Source organism: Prionailurus bengalensis, chromosome C1 (genome assembly GCF_016509475.1).
Source record: "Prionailurus bengalensis isolate Pbe53 chromosome C1, Fcat_Pben_1.1_paternal_pri, whole genome shotgun sequence".
NCBI lineage: Eukaryota > Metazoa > Chordata > Mammalia > Carnivora > Felidae > Prionailurus > Prionailurus bengalensis.
Genome location: NC_057345.1, coordinates 69,592,330 through 69,619,312, shown reverse-complemented (window position 1 = coordinate 69,619,312; position 26,983 = coordinate 69,592,330).

Genomic DNA, 26,983 nt, shown 5'->3' with positions numbered 1-26,983 from the left:
AAAGAAAATATGAGCATTTTAATACTTTCGTACGGCAGGCTATGGCCAGACCTCCTACTGCACTGAAAATACAAGGAAGAGCACTGACACATGAAGAAATGGAAAAATAGAATTTACCAAAAGAAAAAAAATATATATATATGTATACATAAATAATCATTTTAAATAAAATAGTTATACATAATCATTTTAAATAAAAATAATGCACAATAGGAAAAAATTGAAATACCATTTTTGACATCATCACATTTATCTAAATAAAGAATAATAATACCTAAATTTAGGAAGGTTACAGAAAACAGAACTACTATTAAGAATATTGTGGGGGCATCTGGGCGGCTCAGTCAGTTGAATGACTTCAGCTCAGGTCATGATCTCACAGCTTCGAGTTTGGGCCCTGCGTCGGGCTCTGGGCTGATGGCTCAGAGCCTGGAGCCTGCTTCTGATTCTGCGTCTCCCTCTCTCTCTCTGCCCCTCCCTGGCTCACACACACTCTCTCTCTCTCTCAAAAATAAATAAACATTAAAAATTAAAAAAAAAAGAATATTGTGTAATCTTCCCGGAAGATTTTGGCAGTTGATGTCAAGAGGCACAGATGCGTTCATATGCTTTTACTTTGCAATTCAGTTTTTAGGCATTCAGTTGAAAGCAAAATTCATAATTATAGTTGACATTTAAGTACTTTTGGATGGGTGGGTAGCAGACTCTGACAGTACCCCACTCACGCCACCTGGGCACTCATCATTCCCATACACCCTATCCTAACACATCGCACTGCAGGGTCTGTGACTTCTTGGGTGTGCAACCTGTGCAATTGCATGGGGTATGGTGCTCTGCAGGGCCCTGATTTAATGCTCTGCTGTTCTCTTCTTGAAACTCTTAACCATTTTTAAACAAGGAGCCTCACATTTTCATTTTGCACTTGACCCTGCAAATTATGCAGCTGATTTCACCTCTGACTCTGCTTCAGAATTTCCTTTGACCCTCGCAGCCCACCAAGTCCATGTGGGACTAAAGAAAGCTAAAGTGGTCCCTGTTCCCCAGAATATCCAATGGGACAGGTTATATGTCTCACAGTGTTCACCAGAAGGATCGAACCCTAGGTACCCACTGTGGTAACTTGCTTAATAATAAACATTTTTTAAAAATTATTTTTCATTTCTGCACTCCTCTGTGGGTGTTTCCTGGTATCATCTCCCAAATGGACTATTTGTACTCCAATCTTCTTTCAAGATCTGTTCCTGAGAAGGAAGGCAATCTGAAACAAGAGGTAAGAGTGCAAGCAGGAATTCAGGTCAACAAGCCATCACAGAAATGTAAGCAAGATGATCATGGCGGGCTGGATCAGGATGATAACAATGGAGATGGAAGGGAAGCTGGACTCTGGGTATTTCTGAATGTCCTTCAGTAGATTTTGCTCAAGTTTTGAATGTGGGATATGAGCCCATGAGGAAAGTGAAAAATTAATTCATGGGATTTGGCCTAAGCTACTAGAATAGAGACACTATTAACTGGGATGGCAAAGCCTGCTAAAGGAGGAGGTACATGGTGTGAAGCTGAGATTTCAGCTTTGTACATGTTAAATGTGAGACGCCAAGTAGACATGAGAAAATGTCAAGTGGGTCACTGAATGGATGACAGAAGTAGGGCTGCAGTTAAACACTTGAGAGTCTTGAGTATAGAGACAGAATGCAAACCCCCGACACTTGATGAGTTCAGTAAAAATGTAGGTGCTGATGGAAAAGAGAAGCAATCCAAAGACAAAGATTTAATAACTTAGGGATATGGGGAGGAGGAATCTGAACAGAGACATAGAAGCAGCAGCTAGAGAGTTGGGAAGAAACCTAGAAAGCATGGTGTCCTAAAGCCAAGTGAAGAAAGTGTGTCAGGATACAGAGGTCACCTACTTCCAAAATAACTATTGGATTGCACATTATGGAAATCATCATTGACCTTCACGTGAACATTTTTTTTTTTTGCAGTGTTGGAGTCCAAAGTGTAAATGAAATGAAATCAAGAATAGAGGGAAGAGAGGAAATGCCAAAGGGAAGACCCAACATAGACATTTTCCTTGGAATTTTGCCAAAAAAAAGGGAAAAAATGTGGTAATTTGAAGGGTAAGAAGGATGAAAATTATGTTCATTTTTTTAAGTTGTGAGAAGACACAGTATATTTTATGCTCCTGAGAGAGCCAATAGAGAGAAAAAGAGAATAAAGTTGTTTTATTGTTGTTATTAAGAAAATAAACAAAACCTTATCTGGTAAATAGCTGGAGATGATTGTTTTCTCATAAGAATATAAATCTTTTTTTAGTATTTATTTGTTTTGAGACAGAGAAAGAGCAAGCATGTGAGAGGGGCAGAGACAGAGAGAGAGGGAGAGACAGAATTCTAAGCAGGCTCTGCACTGTCAGCACAGAGCCCAACGTGGTGTTCGATCCCAGGAACCGTGAGATCACGACCTGAGCTGAAATCAAGAATCTGACACTTAAACCAGCTGAGCCACCCAGGCACCCCAAGAATATAAATCTTAAATATTAATTATTCTTCAAAATTATTAACTAGGTAATTATTCAAACCTTCAACATAATATTCCTTAAAAATGTTTTCGACAAATTTCTTAAAATCCATTAGGCCTTTGCAACCTATATGTAAAGCCTTTGTATTTAGTGGGGTAAAGCCAGGGAAACATATATATCCATATATATCAACACAGCCACAATAGGAGTAGACAGGATAAATGAAAGTACATGTACATGTAGGCTGACAAAATGGAAAATTTTTATGGGGGTGAATAAGTACATTTTGAGAGGAAAATATAAATATTCCGTAGTAATAAAGTAGTAAAAAGCACTCTTTCTTGTGATCTTTTATAAACCTCCCTCTGGGAGGGAAAATTCTATTTCTGGTTGTAACTTCTGAAATATGATCTCAAAGCCTAACATTTTACACAGTGATCTTTAAGAGGATAATCAGAGTTGTGGGTAAGTAATACTCAAAGATATATTTATTTTAGATAGACTAGCAAATTATCATCGACCTCCTACTATATTCTGTGCAGAATATATAACATTATAAGACATGGTCTCTATCATCAAGAAAACCTGTTTCGGGGAATTCTTTTAATATGGTTAATAGAAAAAACAATTTTACAGTAGGAATATCTGTGTTCTTTAAAAGATTATGCTAGGAATAGCATACTTTAGGCAAAGCGATTCAAACACCTGTTTTATAAATGTGCATTCTGAGTAATCTTCATGTTAACTTTAGAATCTGATGGTTGGAAAGACTTTTACTTTTTCTGCCTAAATATATCTTAAGTTTTATGAGGAGAGCTGGGCTGGGGAGTTGAACCTGTTTTGTTTCGTGTGGTTTTGTTTGCTTTGCCCTTTTTTTTTTTTTTTTTTTGTAAGAGAGGGCTTGAGTGTTTCTGACACATCAAATAATTTATGTTTGCAGTGACCATTTACTGAAGGTCAACTTATTCTTCAGACAGGAAACTAGATACACTGTTCTCTAGTTTTGTTGTTACTAACAGTGCTTGCCTATAACCTCATTCCTGGGTAATTAGGGACTGAAAAGGTAATCAGAATTCAAGTGTGTTGAAGCCCACAATTGGGATTTGTGCTTAAAAGCCTTAGAAACTTACAGAGAAACCCCCCTCTGCATCCTTTAAAATGGTCCAAAAGTCTAATTACCAACTCGAGAGAGAGGATACTGCAGCTCCTTGGAGCCTAGCAGTTATAGAGAAGACCCCTTGAAGACCCCTCCCATCTCTAAGTAAATAAAGTCGCTTTCATTGTCAGTTTTAATAGGGCCTGGAACCCACCCAAATGTGACTGAAATGAAAGTGTGGTTTTGCATGTCCTAAACATATCGTGTTAAACTTCATCCCTAAACACCAATCTACTGTTTATCTACCAGTTAATGGTTTATTTTGTTTAGCCATGTAAAACGGACTATGCTTCTTTTCCATCATTATAAACTAGGGTTAGAGAGACTTGGTAATATTTTAAAATAAAATAAAATATAATGGGGTTCCTTCTTGAAATGTGAGGCCTTAGTCAAATGGTCCTGGTGCATTTCTTTAACTCGGTAGAGAGGATTCTACAAAACTCTTTCAGAAAAGTATTTATTTATTGATAGTTCAAAAATTAGATGATCAAGATCAATAGGTCTTAGTTTTCCGGCCATTGTAAATGGCTCCTTGGATAGTCTCCTAAGACAGCTGGAGGAATAATCAGTACATTCACCAGTAACCCAGTTAACAACTGGCTCATTTAACTTCCTTGTACTTTTTGTCCTTGTCTCCAAAAAGGACAAAGTGAAATAGTATTTGGTCAAGCCCTGATAAATCAATAACTTAATGCAGTTAGTTACACTTACTTAGTGCAGTTAATATTAAGAGCTTGTAAGAGTTTCCTTGTATTTACTTCTTTATTCCCACATCAGCCGTTACAGAACATTCTCATTTTCCACATGAAAGCCACAGGAGCCATTTCACAGCTCAGACCCAACAGACTGAACACCAAAAGATTAAGTGGCTAAGCTGCCTAGCATTGCTTGTTTAGCTTTGCCCACAGGATTTGAATTTGCACTACACTGTTGAACATCCTAAAATAATTTAACCACATCCCAAACACTGCATAAAGAAAGTCTGTTCCATTTCTCGCCTCTTTAGATTGCACGTCCAGAGCAATTTCTCCCAAATTAAATGCCATTTGGTTTGTGTTGGAATAATCAGGACAAGTGCAAACATTAATAAGTCCGCAATAATAGCAAAGTTATTTTCTTTTCCAAATAGCCCTACGCATACCTAAGAAAGCGTTCCCATCCCAATTTGTTTTCTTTCTTTCTTTTCAAAATAAAATGAGAACTTATATCTATAAAGTGAGAACTGCCATCAGGTATCATACATTTAAAAAGTGTTCAGTAGAACACATTTACCAGTAAACCTTAGGCATGTAAGATCACTTAGTTATATACTCTAAAATACAATGGAAGAAGCCTCAAAAATGGGGAAGGTGGCTATTAATAACACCAACAATTAGCCTCTGAGGGAGAAATCTGGAACAAAACTACAGTGTAAGAAGCTATTCAGAGCTTCTTAAGGTCACTTCAAATGCAGAAACATCAAGTTGAATGTCAGCACTTTTCTGAGATAGTACAATAGATTATTGACCACTGGATGTTACAAAACTTCAAAATGGGATTACTTGGTTTACATTATAGTTTTCAAGAGGTAGCATAAATTTGTTACAAATTTTACATTTTTCTTTACATGTTTCCTATACTTCAACTCTCTTTAAAGGAGACAATAAAAATTACTAGCTTCTTTTTTACATCTTCGCATTTCCATTCCTCTGTAAAGTCCCTGCAAGAAGCAAAGGCCTGAAAATATTTGACGTGGTATCATGATATTTAAATCCACTTCCATTTTTCTAAATAAGTACCCAAAGAGTAGCATTCTTTCCCAGCCACTTCATTTGTTAAAGAGCCTTCCAGTGAATTCACCAGTCTACTACTCGAACCACATGGATATTGTTCTAACATACGTACCAAGATTTCTTTTCAAAGTTAACAATTGTGATGTCTAACATCACAGCAGTGTTTTTGTTTCTGCTGTGCTTCTTTGATATTGGCAGGAATCAGTTCAAAAGAATGCAATGAAGCCTTCATTAGGGGACTATGATACTCATAGACTCTGGGAAGGCAGCCAGGGGAATCAATTGGCGAAACATTCAAAGCAAAAGGTGTACCACCCTCTTTTACATTCTCACATGCCAAAGCTGACTGCTGAGGCGTCAAACTAAAGATCCTTGTCTTAGGCTTTGTGGTGTTCAATTTCTCTTATTTCCTTAAACCTGGATACCTGTTTTTATTACACTGCTTTCAGTGTGATGTGTTATGATGTGCTGAGATTTCACTTCAAGGCACTGGCAGGTTTCTTTTACGTCTGTGCATTTACTAATCATGGAATGGTACTGGCGAAGAGACTGCGGGGCAGGCCATGTGATAGAAATTGTAAGGATACTTACATACCGCCAGAGGACACTTGGTCTGGAGATGTTCTCTGCCTGAGTCAAAGCAGGGCAAGACGTTCATGCTCCTGGGACATGAAATGCTGACTTTCTTCTTTCTTATTAGAATAGAAGTCAAGCTGAAAAGCACAAGGACTCTGTGAAAGAAAAAGCGCCGGATCGTCTGGCTCCAGTGTTCACCTTTCAATCCCCTGTTCCAGACCCAGATTATAAAGAAGGAGGGAGGCAAGGAGCAGGAGAAAAGAAGAGGCAGATTGTCTCACATAGGCAATGTCTGGATTAGCTAATAAAATCTGCTAAGCTTTTGAAAATCCCTTTCAAAAATCAGGCTATTAATTTTATCTCCATTTCTAATCAACAGCAGCCAACATGAGTTTTTGGAGCACAGACAGAGAGAATAATTTGGTAATGTTATTTGGTTAATCGTAGTTTCATACTCTAAACTCTAAAGTCTTCAGAAAGCTTAAAGAATCACGGATTTGCTGCGTGAAAACCACGGAATGAAATGACCATGTTTATCAATGTAATATAAAATACTAATTTGCAGTGCCACGGTTGCAAAGGAAAGCATGCTACACTTGGTAAAATTATTTGCGTACGTTATACTATGAGTGCCCTATGTATGTTTTGCACAGGATTTATACTTACATACATATTCTTTAAATCCGCCCCCACTGCCATTTTATCAGAAATCTCTAAAAATGGAGGTGGAATCGAAAGGTCATCACAATTTTAGAGGTGTCAAGAGCTTTGAGGTAATATAATCCAATCTTTTCATCTTATAAAATGGGAAACTGAGGCCAGAAAGAATAAATATTTAGCTCAAGACCACAAAGCTAACTAGCACACAGGTCTTTTCTTATTCCCAGGTTTTCCAAGACAAAACACTGCATTCACAGAACAGTGTACGTAGTTGGCAGGACTTTTCCATGTGAAATCCAGTTCTTGCAAGTTAAGCTACGATGTATTGAAAATAGCATTACGGTTTTTATGGAATGATTAACCACTGCAATAAATTATATTACATTGACTATGTATAATTATATATAATATAATCTTTATAATAAATGATATATATTTAATAAGGAGCAGCATTCAATGGCTTGCAAGAAAGACTGCAGAGTTACAATAAGTAGTTAAATTTCTGCAAGACGCTAAGTGATTGCCAGTTTAAGACTTTCACTGTTCTTCAATAAAATAAACACGAGTAATGAGTTTGAGAGAATCTGGTATTCCACGAATGAATTAAAAAAATGCATTGGAAATGTTAAAGTATTATTCCTTAAATTCTTTCCTTGCCAACGAGATCTTTTCAAATGTTCAGCTACAATTCTTTCAACAGTGAGTATAAATTGTAGAGACTTGTTTTTTCAGCTTCTTTCTAATTTGGTTGACTGAACACCAGATTGACATGTTCTCTAGTCACACAGACATCAATTGGGGTAATAATATAACAATACCAAGCAAGCTTTCTTGACAAATACTTTAAAGAGTAAATAATAAACTGAGCCAAAAATGAAAAAAAAAAGAGGATGTAAATGCTCTTTAAAATATTTTTATAAACATACTGAAATGCAGACAGGAACATATAAAACAGGAAATAGAACGAAATGTGTTTTCAGGTGGCATTTTAAGCCAATGGATGAAACGAACATTGGGAAAAAGATACATTGTCTACGTATAGGAGTTAACTTGAAACCGAAAGTGTAAGTTTATATATGGAATGCAAAATGAAGGCGATTGTAAATGAACCAGAAGAACAGAATAAGCCAAATGAGGATGATTTTATATTTAATTTAAAAGATGAAATGAAAAATGTTTAATAGAGGAAAGAAAACATTTTGACTTGACAATGAAATCTATCAGTAAGCAGAGTAAGTGATGGCTAATGTAATGAGATGGCCCATTTTAATTAAATTTTCAAAATGTAAGTTAATCAAAATCTATATAGGCCAAATAAAAAAAAATAGAAAATGAATGGTAAGCCAGGATGTGAAGAAAAGAGTAAGAAGGAACACAAATTACAGAAAACTATCAGTTCACTGAACTTTATTGACTAATTGCTCAAGGCAGTACTATTGCTAAAGAATGAGTCATCAGGTGCCTCAGAGCACAGTGGCTCTCAATTTTTATTTCTTGGCAACACTAGAAAAGTCACATGGAGACAGTAGACAAGGAACTGAAGAGTAATTTGCAACATAGATAAAATACAAAGTAAATAAATTGTATTTTCTATTGTTTTCAGTTTTATTCATATATCAACAGTGGGAGGGGGCGGAGGTAAAGTTCTCTAGGGCTCCACTATTGTTTAAAACACCTTCCTAAAGATCAAGTAATTCACATAAAACACAATTTTTTTTTTTTTTGGTAACTGAAACAAAACTTGTGGATTTGACAAGCCACTTTGACAAATTTGTGGAAAAGAAAAACGTCATTACTACAAGCACATATGCAGCTCTGAAATTTAGTAAACTCTTCTTGAAAGGTTTCTACAGGATGCAACAGTGCCATTAGACAAATAATTTCTCTTGTCTTCAGTTTTATGCAAAGGTAATTTAGTTTTCCTGCATTTCTCAACAATGACACTTGCGTAGGATTTTCAAGTAGTTGTATTTAGTTTCTGCCAACGCTCAGGTAGAAATTGAGTATTTATCTTATGACACGGAACATTTCAAATTTTGAACTGATATCTAGTCAATCAGCTTGACAGCTCCATTCTCCAGTTGGTGTTCTCCCGCTCTTTCTTCTTTTTGATTGACTTGGCGTAACCGCTGACACAATAGCCTCTGACCAAAGGGAATGGTTCTTTTCTAGAGTCATTGTTTTGAATTCTATTCACAGTTAACTATGTCTCACCGAACCCTTCCAGTATAAACAAAATACATGAATTACTTTCAAAGTAATAATGCCCAAAGGCAAAATTTAATATAAAACCCAACTTTTTTTTTCTTTTTTTGCAACTCAGCAGAAGGACCTACAAAATATTTAATGCTTGGCAAAATGACCAGGATCGATTTTTATTGTCGTATCAGGTCAGCCACTATCTTATCCAGTAAGCAGATTGTTTCATTTCTGTTATTTTTTTAAAGCACATTCTGCAAGCGGCAAATGCAGCATCAGCTGTTCATGACCAATTCATATGTAAATATGGGAATGATGCACCTCCTCCCACCCCCAACCAATTCGGGGAGGAGTCACCTCAAATTACTTGATGCTTCTCCAGCTAACCTTGCGGTAATTAAAGAAAAACTCTGTTGTGCAGAATCCATGCCGCTTCAGTCATCAACTTAGCAAATTAATAATAGTCAGCTCCTAAATACTTCCCTGAATAGCTTACAATATGTTAAAGGGGATGATTAAAGACTCCAAGTTCTAGAGAATTTTTCTTCATCCTGTTCATTATCGAGATAAAATATCTATCTAAATATGAAATATTAGTAGGTAAGACAATCTGATCTTGGCTGTCACTGGTCTTCAAAAGGAATTTGTATCAGTTAATTCTTCCTAGGAACATTTTCTCTGACAAAAATCACTGACAGCATACAGAGGAATTTGTCTGCAATTTGTCGGCTCTAAATGACTGATTCTTAGGAGGTATTTCTAGACTCGAGGGCCGTGGTTAATAGTCACAGGAATATTATTTTTCCTGATGCCCTACAGTCAGAGTTTCTATTTTTTCAATCTGGAAGTAACATGTCTGAAGTTATTTTAGCATTATGTCTACCCTTGGACAAAATGAAGGCATGTTTCTGGATAATTTATAAAATTATAAACTGAATGAAATGAGTCTAGTGGTCAGTATAAACACAAGCAATAAGATAGTGTTGTTATAACCAACAGTCACTGGCTTATTCCTGGTTTATTTAGAAATATTGGCATGGAAATTTTAAGAAGCACATTGTGTGTGCCAGAGTCATCATGGTGTTTTGCTAGAGCAGTGGTAGGTATCGTATGGCTCTCATCACCAGACTTTTTTCTTCTTATACTTCTGTTGTTTTTCCTTATCTTTCTCATGGCCTCTAATTTTCACCTAATGAAATCATTAGCTTTGGAGTCAAACAAACCTGAAATCGAAGCTTGACTTTGAGAGTTATTATGTGTTTGACATTAGCTAAGTTAACTTCCTTGGCTTTGGTTTCTTTAGTGGTAAAACAGTGAAGTAGAAGGAGCAACAGTGAAATGAATACTGCGGGGTTGGTATCTGTACACACACAGACACACATGCAAACACTTAATTATTTTTAATAAGGTGAAGGTATAATTAAGTAAATACATAAATATACATGCATTCATGCAATTACTAATTCAGAAATACCTCTTCTCCCTGATACTGTGCTGGTCTTTGGCAAACAAGGACACAATAAAATAAGACTGTAGATTTTGAAGAACATACAGAATCTATCCAGGGAGATACCTATGTGAATAACTCACAATAAGGTGACAATTGTAAGTGTGATAGTAGAAAAATGACTAAAGAAGCAAGGAGGGAATGGTTTATCTCTTCATTAGGAGGTATTCAAGGGAGGTTCTAAAGAAGAGATAGCTCTAGAATTTGACCTTGAAAAATGAGTAGGAATATGCCATCTCAGCAGAGGAAAGAGAAGTCCCAGCCAAGACAATGAGCAATACTTCAGAGGTGTTCAGGTACACATTGAGCCTGGAATGTGAATTAGGACTGGTGAGAGGACCTGATCATCTCAAGCTTTACTGAAGAAACGATCTTTTTCTCAATTTCACCATTGTTATTAATAGCAACATTGTTGCAATACATAATTCAATCGGTTTTGATCTCTCTATCCATCAGTGCTATGATCATCTACTGCTAAATATGGTTACCTTTGTTTTCAATAATGGATTTTGGAATATTTTATTTCTATCCATTTCCTCTACTCATACATTAGCTAGGATGACATGACCTTATTTATTGTCTTCTAGGCACTCCACAGTCCATTCCCATTGCAAAAAAAATCAACAACTTGTAGAGCTGACAAATACATTATTCTGCTGAATAAATTTTTTAAAAATATCCAGATACTTCATTTGATTTCAAGAGTTGCTATCAACCTTTATAGACTTATCGTCCCTCTCTTCTTTCCCATTATTTCAATCAGGTCCTCATTGGCTCAGAATATTGATTTTATTCAAATGTAGCATTAATGGAACAGTTAAGATTGTGAATTCTGAAGCTTGACTGACTGGGCTTGCATTCTGAGTTCACTGTTCCATAGCTATATGGCTTCAGACAAGCACTTTATCCGCATTGCCTTTATGTGCAAAATGGTAATGATACTAATACTTCTCTCATATGGTTAAATGAATCAAGAATAGGTGAATTAATACATATATGGTATTTAAACAGTCTGGCACATGATCGACAGTCAGTAGGTTTTTAGCTAATATTACTATTTTCTCTTCAAAATATAAATATATAATTTGGTTATTGTAGATAATGTTGCTATAAACATCAGGGTGCATGTAAGCCTTTGAATTAGTATTTTTGTATTCTTTGGGTAAATACCACATAGTGCAATTGTTGGATTGTAGAGTAGTTCTCTTCTTAACTTCTTGAGGAACCTCCATACTGTTTTCCACAGTGGCTGCACCAGTTTGTATTGCCAGCAACATAGCAAAAGGGTTTCCCTTTCTCCACATCCTCGCCAACACCTGTTGTTCCTTGCATTGTTGATTTCATCCATTCTGACAGGTGTGAGGTGACATCTCCTTGTAGCTTTGATTTGTGTTTCCCTGATGATGAGTGATATGGAGCATTTTTTTATGTGTCTGTTGGCCAACTGTATGTCTCCTTTGGAAAAGTGTCTATTCATGCCTTCTGCCCATTTTTAATTGGATTACTGATTTTTTCGAGTGTTGGGTTTTATAAATTCTTTATATTTTTTGGATACTAACCCTTAATCAGATGTGTCATTTGCAAATATCTTCTCCTATCCCATAGGTGCCTTTTCCTTTTGTTAATTATTTCCTTTGCTGTGTGGAAACTTTTTATTTTGAGGAAGGTCTAATAGTTATTTTTGCTTTTATTTCCCTTGCCTCAGGAGACATATCTAAAAAGAAGTTGCTATGGAATCAGCTCAAGTGTCCATCAATTGATGAATGGATAATGATGTGTTTATTTGTATACAATGGAATATTACTCAGCCATAAAAAAGAATGAAATCTTGCCATTTGCAATTGCATGGATGGAGCTAGAGAGTATTATGCTAAGCAAAATAAGTCAGTCAGAGAAAGACAAATACCACATGATTTCACTCATATGTGCAATTTAATACACAAAACAAACAAGCAAAGGGAACAAAAAAGAGAGGGAGGCCAACCAAGAAAAAGACTCTTAACTAGAGAGAACAAACTGATGGTTCCCGATGTCATATGGAAGTGTTGAGTCACTATATTGTACACCTGAGACTAATATTACACTGTATGTCAACTAACTAGAATTTAAATAAAAACTTAAAAAAACTCACAAAAAATGTAAATGTATAAAATATAACTTTAGGTTATCACTTCAAATGATTTCTAAATGACTCATAATGATTTTGTCCAAATGATGCATGAACATATGCTTGTTCTAAGAGGGGCAAATGATGACTAAGTACGTGAAGTATAACTAAAGCTCTCCCCTTACTCTTTCCACTCTTACTCCTCATTTCAGAGGGAACCCCTAGAAGCAGTTTAACAGGTATAATTCTGGGGTTTTTTTTAAATCTCTGTTTGTTTCTTTGAAGACAAATTAGACCTTGTCCAATGAATTGCCCTGGAATTTAATTATTTTTTACTTAACGATTTATTGTAGATACCTTTCCATAAAAATACATATTAAATTCATTTCTATATTCTACATTCATAAATATTTCCCAAACAGTGATAATGTGGCAGGCCTTTTTCTCTTTGCTAGAGACACATCAGGGAACCAAAACCCCCTGCCCAACTGAAGCTTCCATTCTCTTCAATGTGTAGATTATTCATTTCTAATGACTGCAATACATCAGAGAGCATGAATCCAGACTAAACTCTTTCATCACCCTTCTACTGAAAGAAATGTAAATAGTTTTCAGTTTGGGGCTAATATAATAGCATTGACATCCTTAATACTCATGTTTCTGTAGTGTTTAATTTTTAAGAAAGATTCTGAGTAGTGGAATTACTGATGTAAAGGTTTTTATAGACACTAACAAATTGCCTTTCAAAAAGACTGTCAATTTATACTTACTCAGAGTGCTTAAAAATAGCTATTCCCCTACATCATCCAAATTGATGTCTCCAAAACACCGTCTTCAAGAATGTTTACAGAAGTGTGCAAAAAGGATATTCTTTGGCCAAATGAATTTGAGAAACACTACAGTTTTTCCTTACTGAAGTTTTCATGTTTAAGTGCATTATAAATATCTGTTGTTGGTGCAGAACACACAGTATTTTTCCACCATACATATTTTAACAAATTGAGGAGCAATGTCCTATTTGCTTTTATGTGACAAATGATGTGTGAATTGGTTAGAATTATGCCAACCCTTTTAGACCTATAATATCTAGGAAATATGTAGGCTACCTGAATCTAGAACGTGTGGTAAAGCTTTTCTTATTTTTCCCCCAACATTTTCTTAAGTGAAGACAGGTTATAGTAATAAATACTGTCAATAAATACAAAATACATAATGGATCAAATATAATAAAAAGTATTTTTCACTCCCATAACAGTAGATGGTGGCTATTCCTGAGCAGTTAGCTTCTCTTCAACACATGGTCGAAGCTTCCCTCAAATAACTCCACTGTCTCTTAGCATCTCATTGTCACTGCACTCCAGGGGGAGACAAACAGAGTATGGAGTAGGCAAACCTTAAGAGGCTTACTTTATGTTGAACAGAACGTTTTGATACATTCCTTTGGCAAGAACTGTATACACAGTGACGCATCACTGTGAGAGGGTCTGGAAAGTGAAATCTAATGCTGCACCTAAGAAAAAAGGGAAATGATCATTGGCTAAAAATCACCATTCTCTCACACATCTAACAGGTCTGTAATAATAATATGCTAACAATGGTTGAATATTGATTATAGGGCAGGCTCTGTACTAAGCACTTTATTCGTATTAGCTCATATAATATTAAAAACTTCCATGTCATAAATTGATACGGTGAATTGAGGTCACCTAGCTTGTGAGTGGTGGGACAAGGATAGAAGCCTGAAGCCGGGGCTGAGTGCCCAGCCCTCCCCATTTTGCCATGCTGCCTCTCATCTATGCAGGGTGCCCCATGACCTGGCACGCTGGGGTCATGGTTGCCTCCCACATAGTCTCCTTTGTCTCTCATACCCTCTGACTTTTTCAACAACTTGACCCTTCTCCGAGGGTTCTGGCTCCATTTTTAAGAGTGAATATTAGATTCTTCACATCCTGCCCTTTCCCTGAAGACACTTCAGCTCATCCAGATAATTCATAAACAAGAACATTCTCTTGTTAATGTCGGTCATGTCATCGATATAATTTTAATAGTTGGTTTTGATGATTTCCTTCTTGGGTTACTTTTGACTGTCTTCTCTGAAGAACCACAGCCACGATTTTCCCTCTACTTTCTGGTACTCTCCTCCCCTGACCCTTCCAAAAATGTTTCTTTTATGCTGACCAAACATAAATATTGGTGTAACTTGAAATTCACTTTATACATCTTTTCTCCCTTTTTTGGAATAATCCTATTCAGTGCATGATGTTAGATAAAATCATACCGTTTTCCAACCTGTGGTAAGAGTAGGCTGGTTGTCAGGGAAGCGGTGGTGGTCGCAGAACACTTCACACAAGTATGAGGGCACATCAAAGCATCTAGGATACCTTTGCAAATTCACCTTTCTTGACATTCACTGCACCAAAAATTCTTATACACTCATTGTAGCAGTCAGTTATTGCTATAATAGCTATTGCTATAAATGCTGAGCAGCAAACCACTAAACTACACCTCAGTGACTTAGAAGCATTATTCTCATACTCTGGAGTCTATGAGTTGTCAGAGTAGTTCTCTTTTAGGCTGTAGGTCTGTAGGTTGATTGGGACAGGTTTCCTCCACATATATCTCATCTTCCTGAAGTCTGCAGGCTGCCTCAGGTTTGTTCTTCTTGTAATGATGGTAGAAATGCAAAAGAGCAAGCCCAGCCATGAGAACACATTTTATATCTCTGTTTGCCGCATATTGGCTAAAATTCTGGTGATCAAAACAAGTCACATGCTGAGCCCCAAATCAAGGGGTAGGGAAGTATACTCCATGTCCGGTACAGAGTCAGGGGTGGGTACTGCAAAATCAGAGGGGACAGGAAATGAATACAAGGGGGGGGGGACTGGGAAAGTAATTTAATATGCTGCGCTCTTACTTTGAAATGTACAGGTACAATCAGTGACTTTAGCTGATTTGAGTATCCTGAAATCTATCAAATATTCAAATACGTTGAGGTAGAACAAAGCATGAAAATCACTGGGATAATTGCTGATAACTAATCAGCATATATCTTTGACTCAGGCCACTCTCTTAAACTTTCAATATTTTGTCTGTTAATTAATTCTTCAGTTTGTATCTGTTGAGTACCTACTAAATAAAAAGCACTGTGTAAGACACTGGGGATACTGAAAGAAGAAAAGACACTCATGGCCCTGTTGCCATGAAACACATGGGAAATGAGGGAAACTCATGGGAAACTCAGGTAAATATATTAACAATAATAATTACCTAACTTAAATTGTGAAAAGTTCCTTGAACAAAGAGAGTTAGTTATAAACTAAGTATTCATAACTGGGAGATACAACCTACTCTGTTATTATAAGAAGGGTTCAGTCGAAGTGCACTAACAGCCTTAGTTAAAATTAACTGGGTGAACTCTAGGCAGAACAAAAGCATATGAAATATACCGCAGATAGTATAGGAAATGATAACAAAGTCCAGCTGGGAGAACACAGGAAAAACAAAAAAAGACTGGTTACAACTACCAAGAGAATAAAAAGCATAAGGTGATGACCAGACAGTCAGAGGTCAGATACTTAGGGCCTTGGTTTAGTTCTTAAAAGTAATGGGAAGTCATTAAAAGGTTTTAAGCAGAGGTGAGACATGATCAAATTTGCATGTTCAGACTGGATCTAAGTAAGGAAATAGGAAATATCAGTTAAGAAGTTACTGCAGTTTTTCATGAAAAAGACTAGACTGGTGGCAGAGGATATAAAGAGACTGAACACCTCTAAGAGAGAGTAAGTGGTATGGTTCACAGAAATTGATGATTGAATTCGCATCTCCCATTTAGAAGAGTATGGTCAAGAATGACTGTAGCTGTCTGGGTTGTGCAACTTAGTGAATGTTGGTACCATTTGTTGAGAGGGAAAATTAGAAAAGGATCAGCTTTATGGGGAAGATCATGAATTCAGTTTCAAAAGTGTTGAAGAAAAAGATAAATGTAGAAATGGATGACCTGTTTAGATAGATGAGTCTGGAAGAAGACCAGTTTCATGGGGAAGACCATGAATTCAGTTTTAAAGGTGTTAGAGAGAAGACGAGGCATACATGCATATATGTGGATGACCTAACCTAATTAGATTTGTGAGTTAGGAGCTCACAGGAAATGACCAGACAAGAGAAAGAAATTTGAGAATCATCAGTATATACATATACTTTGAATCCACATGTGTAGATGAGATCATCTTAAGAGAAAATATAGAGAAGACTGAATGACAAGAGCTTTTGGATGTCATTGAAAAGTTAGTTTTCAGAAGAAGAACCAACAAAGGTTAGAAAGAAGAAGAGAAAAGAGGGGTAGAAGAGAAATCAGTTATGTGTGATGACACAGAAACCATAAATGTAACCAAGAAAACAATGTATTAGTAGTTTTTAGTACTGCTGAGAGACCAGTCATAATGAAGACAGAAAATACGGTTGGTAAATACTCAACTGAAATGACTTCTCCTATACTCCTCATTGGCAATCTACTCCAAGAGTCACCCTAGATCTTAGCATCTAATCCACTCATGGCTCCCAGTCACTTTTCAAAAATGGCTTTCTCTATTTTCAGGCTACATGTTCAGTTTCTCCTAGTGCCATTCTAATGTATAGTTGTGACTGTCTATTATGAGTCACTCCATTAGTATCTTCTTTTATTTCATTTTTCCTCCTTCAGTTTATAACATTCTGACCAATACCTCACTCACCTCTACTTTCATGGGATCCATATGGCAAAATCTCAACCCTGGATTAACAAAAGTATGTACTGGGTCAGTGGAACACAATTGGAGAAAGCCACAAAAAAAGGGAGGCTCTTTGTACAAAATATTCTTGACCACCATTTCATCTGGGCCCTCAACAATGTCTGTCAGTTTTACCATGTTTCTCTGATAATCAATTCCATACTCTCCAGAATAACACACAGTAAGGACACAATAAAAAAAATTCTGTAGATAAAAACTTTCCAATGTTTTTCCATTCTCCTAAAATCACCACTGGCTCACGGTTCTTTCATTCTTAAAAGTTGATTCTGGCTCTTACTGTATTACCATCAGGTAAGAGTCACTCTACTGCTTGGGTTTTTTTTTTTAAGTTTATTTACTTACTGAGAGAAAGAGACAGAGACAGGGAGACAGACAGGCAGAGGGAGAGGGAGAGAGAGAACCCCAAGCAGTCTTCATGCCATCAGCACAGAGCCCTGACACAGGGCTGGAGATCATGAACTGTAGGATCATGACCTCAGCGGACAAAAAGACTCAGATGCTTAAACCAACTGAACCATCCAGGTGCCCTGTGAGTCATTCTACTACTTGTTAACAAGCCTAAAAACCTTTCTGCATCTACGTTCATCTTTTCTCTTTCTCTCTAACTCAACACATTAGGCATCCATTCTCCAATCTAAAGCTACGGATTTTGCCTAAATTTTGTATCCCATTTATCCCATCCTTCATAAAACTGCACTGTATGATTTTCTTTTTACTCTTTGTGATTTCAACTTTGACCCTTCTCATCAGTGCTTAAAATGCTGACATATTCATGACCTTAGAAAAAGAAGCCCTCCCTTCTCCAGGATGATGTGACTAATCACTCAGATTGCCATCTTCTGAGCATAGACATTCATTCTGATAGTTGCCAGAAGTACTTACTACTGATGGCTCACAGCTGAGTCCCTCCGCAGGCATTGCCATAAGTAGTGTTTAAAAAGAATCTCATCTCCTATCGATAGAGGGGGGGTGAAAAAGCTGAGGATTAAGCCCGGATCTTAATTATATGGGTAGCTGAGCTCTAGTGAAGGTTAAATTTCAACTCCACAAGTCTGTTATACCAAAGTCAGGGCTCTAATTAAGAAAAAGTAGAACTTGACATTTTCAGATGAGAACATCTGGATCAATGCACTCAAAATTTTTAATCCTCAGATTCTGCGAAATCATCTGGGCCTCCAGAAATGGTCTATTTCTTCCTCTTAAAGACTAGCATTAACCATTAGTTGAAGACAAGCCAAAGGCTCTGTCTTGCAAGATAGTGGACATACTTCTCAGGATTTAATTTTACCTCCTCTCCTGGTCATCAGACTAACAAAGAAAGTCAAGGTACAATATAACTCAGTTGGGAACATGATGCAGCTTCTGAGGAAGGAAAGAGACTATACCTGAAAGAAGCTAAAGAACTTAACCAAGATATACTTACAGAGGCCAGGGAAATTTGTGTGGTTTTAGATCAGGTGAGTTCTCGGTTCAGAAAGGAGGTGGTAGAATATAGAGATGCATAAGAGAGAGTTTATCAATATGGGAGTACTTTCCCCAAATAGAGGAATTAATACCTTGGTAAGAGCCCTAGAAGACTGCAAAAACCTGCTGGAAAGTCTCTTAGAAACTGGGAGAAAGTGACAACCAATACAAAGTAAAGTAAAATGCAGAAATTACCATGAAAAGTGATGGAAGAAGTCATTAAATAGCTCAGAAAAATTAGTATTGTAGGAGAGGTTTTTTTTTTAAGTTTATTCATTTTGAGAGAGACAGAGTGGGAGGGGCAGAGAGAGAGAATCCCAACCAGGATCCATGCCATCAGCGCAGAGCCCGACACAGGGCTCAATCCCATGAACTGTGAGATCATGACCTGATCCAAAGTTGGATGCTTAACCAACTGGGCCACCCAGGCCCTGTAGTAGGAGAGTTTTACATAAGACCTGTGATAACCATTAGCTAACTATGTTCCACAAGGGATGTCAGAGACACATTTATCAAATTATTAACGGATGTCCCAAGAATCTCAGTGGTAGCTGTCCTCTCTAGACCAAGACTGACTATAGGAGATGTTATTGCAAAACTGGGCTTCATGCTAATAAGGATGAGAAGCTTCAAAATAATCATAATAAAGGCCAGGAAGGAGTGCTTAACTGTCAGAGCAAGGTGAGGACAGTTATCTTAATGAACAGCAGGTTGGAGTGGCAGTGGTTTGGGGACAGTACTGACTCACAGCTATGGAAATGGTTTATAGTACATTGTACATGCAAGGGCAATGAAGAGGAGCGGCCAACAAGGGCATCATCAATCTAAATAATCAAAAGAAGTCAAGATTGGATGATCACCAGGTTAAGGAAATGGCCATCATAAAGAGTCCTGATCCATTGCCTAGTTTGCAGACTAGTCTGCCAGTTTTCAGATTGAGTACCCATGAAATGAAGGAGAAGTTGGTTCACCAGAAGAAAGTACCCTACAACCCCATATCAAATGTTTCTGGGGACTTTAGGAACATTACAAAATCTGTCTCTTTTTTCTTTCAAAAAATAGACGCAATACCTGTTTTCCTCTTGGCGATCTCATGTGGATTAAATGAAATCATGTATGTGGCCTTTGATAAATGTTTAAAATATTAGATATTTATTATGCTACAGAAGTGGGAGAATTATGAAATTATATGTTTTATGTATAAAGGACAATTATAAATTTAATATTTGTTGCTAATAACACACAGGGATAGTCACTTTCCAAAAATTTCAACTTTCTCTCATACATACATGGTTCAATGAGATTCAGTGACCACCTTACTAGTTGTTTTATCTGTTCCTTGGGTTCTTCTGCACAACCCATCTTTTATCTAATCTCTTTCAACTTTTGAACTGTGCTGCTTGATCTTTCAATTCTTGATCTGTAAAGAAGAATATATTTTTAATAATTCACCCTGAGAATCAGATCATTGTCTATCACTCAACCTCTTTCTGATGCCACCAACATAAAGCTTCTGGATTCCGTTTTATCATAAATATTTCAATAAATCCATAGGTAGCTTTGGAGATTTATTTTTGAAAAAAAAAAAAAAAGAACATCCTTAGATGTTTTAAAAAAGCCTCTTTAATACTTTTAAAATGCAGTAATTGGGCCCAAACTAATTATTTTATGAATGGTGGATATTTGCACCTTATTCAAGTGCATTTTTTCAGATTTTGCACAAATACATAATTATTTTAAACTGCATGCCAATAATTTTTGGAAGTTTCATGTTTTGAAAATGAAAGAAAAATTCAAAAGGAGTAAAAAAGACAACCCTGTATAACTTGACTTTTGCAGACTCTGAGAGTAATTCTACTTGGCAAGAGAAGAAATGGTAGCTAGAGTCTTCTGTCAGAGACAGAAACTAAAGTAATTCAGTTTTTAATTTAAATGAAGACTAATAAGGTTAAAATTCACAGTTACCTAACTTTATGTTTACCCCTCTTGCGGCAGAGCTAACTTACCACTCTCTTCTGAAGAAAGGTCGCAGTAAGTTTAATTACATCACTAGTAAGTCATTCCACTTTAGAAATATTTACTGAGCTCAAAATGCATGTGTAAAGTTGGCCTCCACTAGGTACCATCAGTCTGCAAGTATGAATGAGTTTGATCCTTTGACCTAAGGAAGTTAGAATGTAATTGGGAAGACTTATATGCATGCCATTAGCACTGATAAAAGGAAAACTCAGTAATGGATTGCCATTCATTGGAGTTGGAAGATCTGGTGGGAGAGCTGACAGATAGGCTGGACCTTGGTAGGAACACCTTCCTCTGACAGTTGGAAGTTATGGTAAAGGGCAAGATAAGAAAAAATAGAAACGTTCAACTTGAGAGGCACAGGGCGTGGAACAAAACGCTGAACAATCCAATGGGGTGAGGGTTAATAGTGGTGATAATGTGGAATAAAAACTAAACCTGGATTGGCAGGAGTCCCTTTCTTTGAGTATTTCCATATGGTACTCAGGAATTTAAGTTTTATTTTAAAAACAGAAGTCTCCATCAAAGATTAGTTGTGAGTTTTGTTTGCTGGTGGTGGGAGTAGTGGTCAGAGTTGTTGTATAGTAATGTGTTTACACTTGTGTTTGGAGAAAAGTGCTAGCAAGGAATCCAGATGATGGGTACTGACAGCTTTCTTTTTAAAGAAGGTCAGTAGGAACTGTGACTCTTCAAATTACTACCTTTTATTCTTTTTCATATCCTTGTTCCCATGCATCTAGCACAGACCCTTGTCTGATATTCAATACATGCGTGTTGAAAGCTTTTGGTTTCAAGAAACCTATCAATAAAGACATAGCCCCAATACTTTAGGGAATGAGACTGTTTCTAGGAGGCGTTCTAAACAAAGAGCTACAAAGATAACACCAAGGGGGAAACCTAATTCTGACTAGGAACGCAGGAAAAAAGAACAACGAGCACAGCTCTGTGGAAGATGATGCGTTTGAGCTGGACTTAATTTCTTGGTAAAGGTCTAAAGCAAAACAATGGCGATGAAACTAAAACTTCCAAGAGAGATCATCAATGCCTAAGAGGGAGTGTCCATGGAGTTGAGGGAGGGAATTCTAAAATGGACATGGATCAATTTCCTAGAATCAAAGAATGGCCCAGTCTGTGGAGACACAGATAAGGGGAAACTCAAGTTTATCCTATCATATTCTGCATGAGTATGTGGATCTGTCTGGTATTGACAAGAAATATGTGACACTCAAATCGTATAGTTTGTGGAGAGTATAATAGAGGGCCCACTTACTTACAAAGATGTGGATAGGATGTAGGGGAAGCACCAAAGTAATTGCAATAACCTGGGTCCAATAACACCTGACGCTTTTATCATGTGTAGCTCTCAGGCAGAGAAGAGAGGCTACATTAATGGAAATGGAGAGAGAGCACTGTGAGGAGTTATCCCTCAGGAGTTTCTACCTGCGGTCAATGGTAGAAAGTTAGTAGACCTGAGCAAGCCACAGAGAGGACACAGAGGACCTCATTCTCCTCCAGCTCTGATCTCTTTCTGCAGACCCTCATTTGCTTAGCCAAACAGGAAGCTGATGGGTAAGGGAGCCCATTAATGTTGGCCACACAGTCAGTCTCATGGGGCATAGAGCTGGATGAGAATGTATTTGAGGGAAAAATAGGAGATACAGGGACAATGCGCCAAATCATCCTTGACAGATAGAGTGACAATAAAAATACAAGAACTGAACAAAATAATACATATGTACCTGGATTATCACCAGAAAACATTATTCTTCTTTTACGATATATTTACAAGTGCCAACTTATTCTTGAAAATTTTTCTGCCATAATTTTGCTATTCACACCTAGACATACAACTTACAAATTAGTATCCAAGTATAATTACAAAATATAATTTGTATATTACATGTGTATTTTCTTGTCTAAAAGCCCCTCATCTAGTGACAAGATTTTTTATTTGCTATGTGGAATGATAGCAAATGTGCCCAAATTTGTAATATGAACTTTAAAGCATGGTTTCTTATATCTTACCCATGCTGTCAAACCTCACAGAAGACCCTATTTCACCAAAAGGAAATATGACAACAGATTTTTTTTCAAATACTAAGATAAGTGAGGCACTACTATATATTCAAAATATAAAATATGTGAATCAATTTTCACCACATGAGTTTTTGTAACATTACTTTATAATCATTAAATTATAAAAATTATAGCCCTAAAATGTTTTCAAGTAGACAACAATATCTCTACTCTCTAATAATTAAACTACAATTTAAGAACAACAAAGATGATCAGATATAAGTATTCACTCTTTATTTGGAATCTAGATTATATAACATATTTACAAATTGCTCATCACAGGCCCAAGTTAAAAAGGTCGAGGCTGAAGAAGACACCCATCAGGGCCACACAGACTACATAAGAGGACTGAAGCTGGCTAAAATCGGTCAGTCTATATCCCCATAGAATTAGGCATTTTTAAAATAAGGTATCCAAACTAAACAACAAAACAAAAACCAACACTAATTTAAAGCTTCTTGATTTTTTTCTTTAAAGTCTCATGATCTTTGAAAGATTACATGGTAAGAAAATATCAATGTAGTTACTCTAAAGAGCAATGAAAATTAAGAAAATTACTAATTTATTCTGATGTGAAAAATCAGAAAGGGAGACTGTTTTTAACCCATAGTAACATCCTATACACCATAAGCAAAGCATTAAAAGTTCAATTTCCATTTCAAAACCCCTGTTTTCATTCTCATTGTTCATAGTTGCTTTGATGTTCTTGCACTCTGACAGAGAGCATGGTTTCATTTGGGGAAAGGAATCAATTTCTCAATGTAAATTGTGATTTACACACTTCCTTTCCTCACCTATTTTTGAATTGATTTGATTCTAGAAGCACTAAGACATGCGAAAAACACTGTTTTGCTTGATTTAATAAACACTTGGAAAATGGCTTGTTGGATAAGCCTTAGACCAAAAAACTAGCAATTCTGAAGGAATGCATTTTCCTTTTTTCTGTCAGTGACCTGCTTAGTGTTCATTGTTCTACCCTTTAATTAAGGTATAAAGGAATTTTCAGGTCAAGAGGAAGCTAACATCGTTGCATAGGGAATCCATCTATCCTATAATATACTGTTTTCAGGAAGCACTTAATTTGGCTTCAAAGTATGGTTTATTAAAAGTGAATGATAGTGTTAACATTGTCAGAATTCAGGACTCAGTCATTTCCAAAGGCTTAAAAGGAGTAAAGCAGTGAAGTAGGTTTTTTTTTTTTTCTAATAGTTACATCGATGGGCCAATCAAAAACAAGCAAACTTTTAATAGTCTCTAGGGAGAAGACACTAAATAAGTTTCCCTCAAAGGTAAATACTTAATAATTGGTTTAATTGAAGAAATAATGAAAGGATAATAGGGCAAAATTTTGATCACATACTTTGGAATAGGTAGTCTGTTACTTCACTTACATCATAGCTAATACTCCAAAGCAATCAATATGTTCATTTCAAGACAAGACATAGGCAAATTTATGGCAGTTTCCATTTTCTTGAACACCTTTGTTCTCATTAAGATTAGAACATAGCCTGAAAGGCAACTTAGTGAATAGGAGAAGGTATTTGTAAATAATATATCTCATAAAGGGTTAGCACCCAAAATATATAAAGAACTGATACAACTCAATACCCAAAAACAAATAATCCAATTTAAAAATGGGTAGAAGACATAAGCAGACATTTCTCTAAAAAAAGCATATAGATGACCAACAGACACATGAAAAGATCCTCAACATCACACATTATCAGGAAAATGCAAATCAAAACCACAATGAGATATCCCCTCACAACTGTCAGAATGATTAAAATCAAAAACACAAGAAACAACCAGTGTTGGTGAGGATATGGAGGAAAAGGAACCCCCCTGCACTGTTGGTGGGAATACAAACTGGCGCAGCCACTACGGAAAACAGTATGGAGGTTTCCCCCAAAATTAAAAATAGAACTAATCTATGACCGGCAATCACACTACTGAGTATTTACCCCCAGAATACAAAAATGCCAGTTCAAAGGGATACATGTGTGTCTATATTTATTGTAGCATTATTTACAATAGTGAAGTCATGAAAGTAGCCCAGGTATCCAATGACAGATGAATGGGAAATTCTATAGAAAAGAATGAAATCTTTCCATTTGCAACAAAATGGATAGAGCTAGAGAGTATAATGGTAAGTGAAATAAGTCAGACTAAGACAAATACCATATCAATCCACTCATATGTGGAATTTAAGAAACAAAACAAACAAGCAAAGAAAAAAGAGAGAGAGAGAGAAACTAAGAAACAGACCTACCTATAGAGAGCAAACTGATGGGTACCAGAGGGGAAGTGGGGGGGAGGGGATGGGGGAAATAGGGGATGGGGATTAAAAAGTACATTTATCATGGTGAAAAAAAATGGGAAAAAAATTAGAACATAGACAAAATCTCTCAGATAACCATGTGGTAATCAATCATTCATTGTCAGAGGTAGATGTGACAGTGATTCTGAATCACAATACCTCCCTCTAAATCAGGATAACCCCACATTCAGCAGAAGATCTTCACTGGGGAAAGAAAGTTGAATGCTGAGTAGAAAATTTGCTATATTGGTAATCTTCTGTCAGGAAATATTCTGGAAGTCAAAGGAAACCAGATCAATAAATATTGTTGGGAAAACACCATAAAGCCTTAGAAAAGCCTAAAGGAGTCTGAGTACATAAAATCTGCAGTCCAGTTTTCTTTACAGAAATCAAGCCAGGTTGGGGAAAGGGAATGAGTTTTTTGTTTTTTGTTTTTTCCTTCTGATAAACATTCTCACCAAAGTTCCAGCAATTCTTGTGATAAATATGGCCTAAAAGATTAACTTCAAAGCAGAGTTCCAAAACAACTGTTAAGTCAAAATATGAAATGGGATCATTACAAATAAAGTCACCAGAAGAAACATTGGAGAAATGGACCGAATTTAATCTAATCAACTTGAGTTATTTACATGTGCCAATAAATATGTATTGAGCAAAGGATTTTTATTTTTTACCATTATAAGGTGATATTCCTCTATGCAAATTATTGGAGGTACTGCTATATAGAGGCAGATTCTTCTCTGCATTTCTCATTTTACATTTAAAGTTAAGCAACTATGATACAAGAGATGATGGTTGAGAACATTCATATCTGGGAACAGAAAGACATAGGTTAACAACCCTGTTACATCTCTTAATGGCTCTGTGACTTTATCAGGTTATTTCATATCTCTAATCTTAATTTACCTCATTTATAAAATGGAGATAAGTATGTTATTTTAAGGATTACAAGTAATATAGATAATTTGTGTAAATTTCTCTACAAGTTCATGAGACATAGCATAAAATAATACTGGCTAAGATAATAATAATAATAATAATAATTGTTACATTATGTTACTTTTCATCAGAGGCACAACTATCATAAATTACTAATTGAAAATATGAGAAAATCTCCAAAATATTTTTAATAAATAGCAACATTTAGAACATCATTACCAAGGGGGGTTATTTATCCAGCTCATAATTTTGGTATAAAATCAGAAAATATTTCATAGTCAGTTACTAGGCATGATAAAGCCTTTCTCTAATTATCCAAAACAAACATCTAGAAAGACACATCACTGGGTAACTGCCATCAGGTTAACCTGGCAGTAAGTCTGAATAAATGATCCAGAGGCCTGACATGACTGTGGAGACCCAGCTGTAGTGAGCCATGGTGAGGCCCAAAGGAGCTGGCATTATTAAAAGAGGATTTTTCCATTAGAGTGTCAGAAGGCAAAGCAAACAATTTTAAAATAAAGGAGCACTTTTTAGTTGAAATAAAGAAAAATATTTGAAGATATTTGAATGCTATATGTCCTCTTATATCATTGGGACTTTATATATGTGGTTGTCTCTACCTGAAACACCCCGTCCTCACTTGGGTATCTTCTATGTGTCCTTCAAGAATTATTTCAAGCATACTTTCCAATTTATTAGAGTTGGCATGCAAAGTGGATGCTATTTGCCATCCAGATTTATAACCTGCTTCAGGTTATACATGAAAAGAGTATTAGGTTCGAATCAAAAGGCCAGATTTGAAGTTCTGGGCCCAGCCCTTATAGCCTCTATAACCTTGGACAGATCTTCTCTGATCAAGCTTCTCTGAAGGACCTAGATTTCC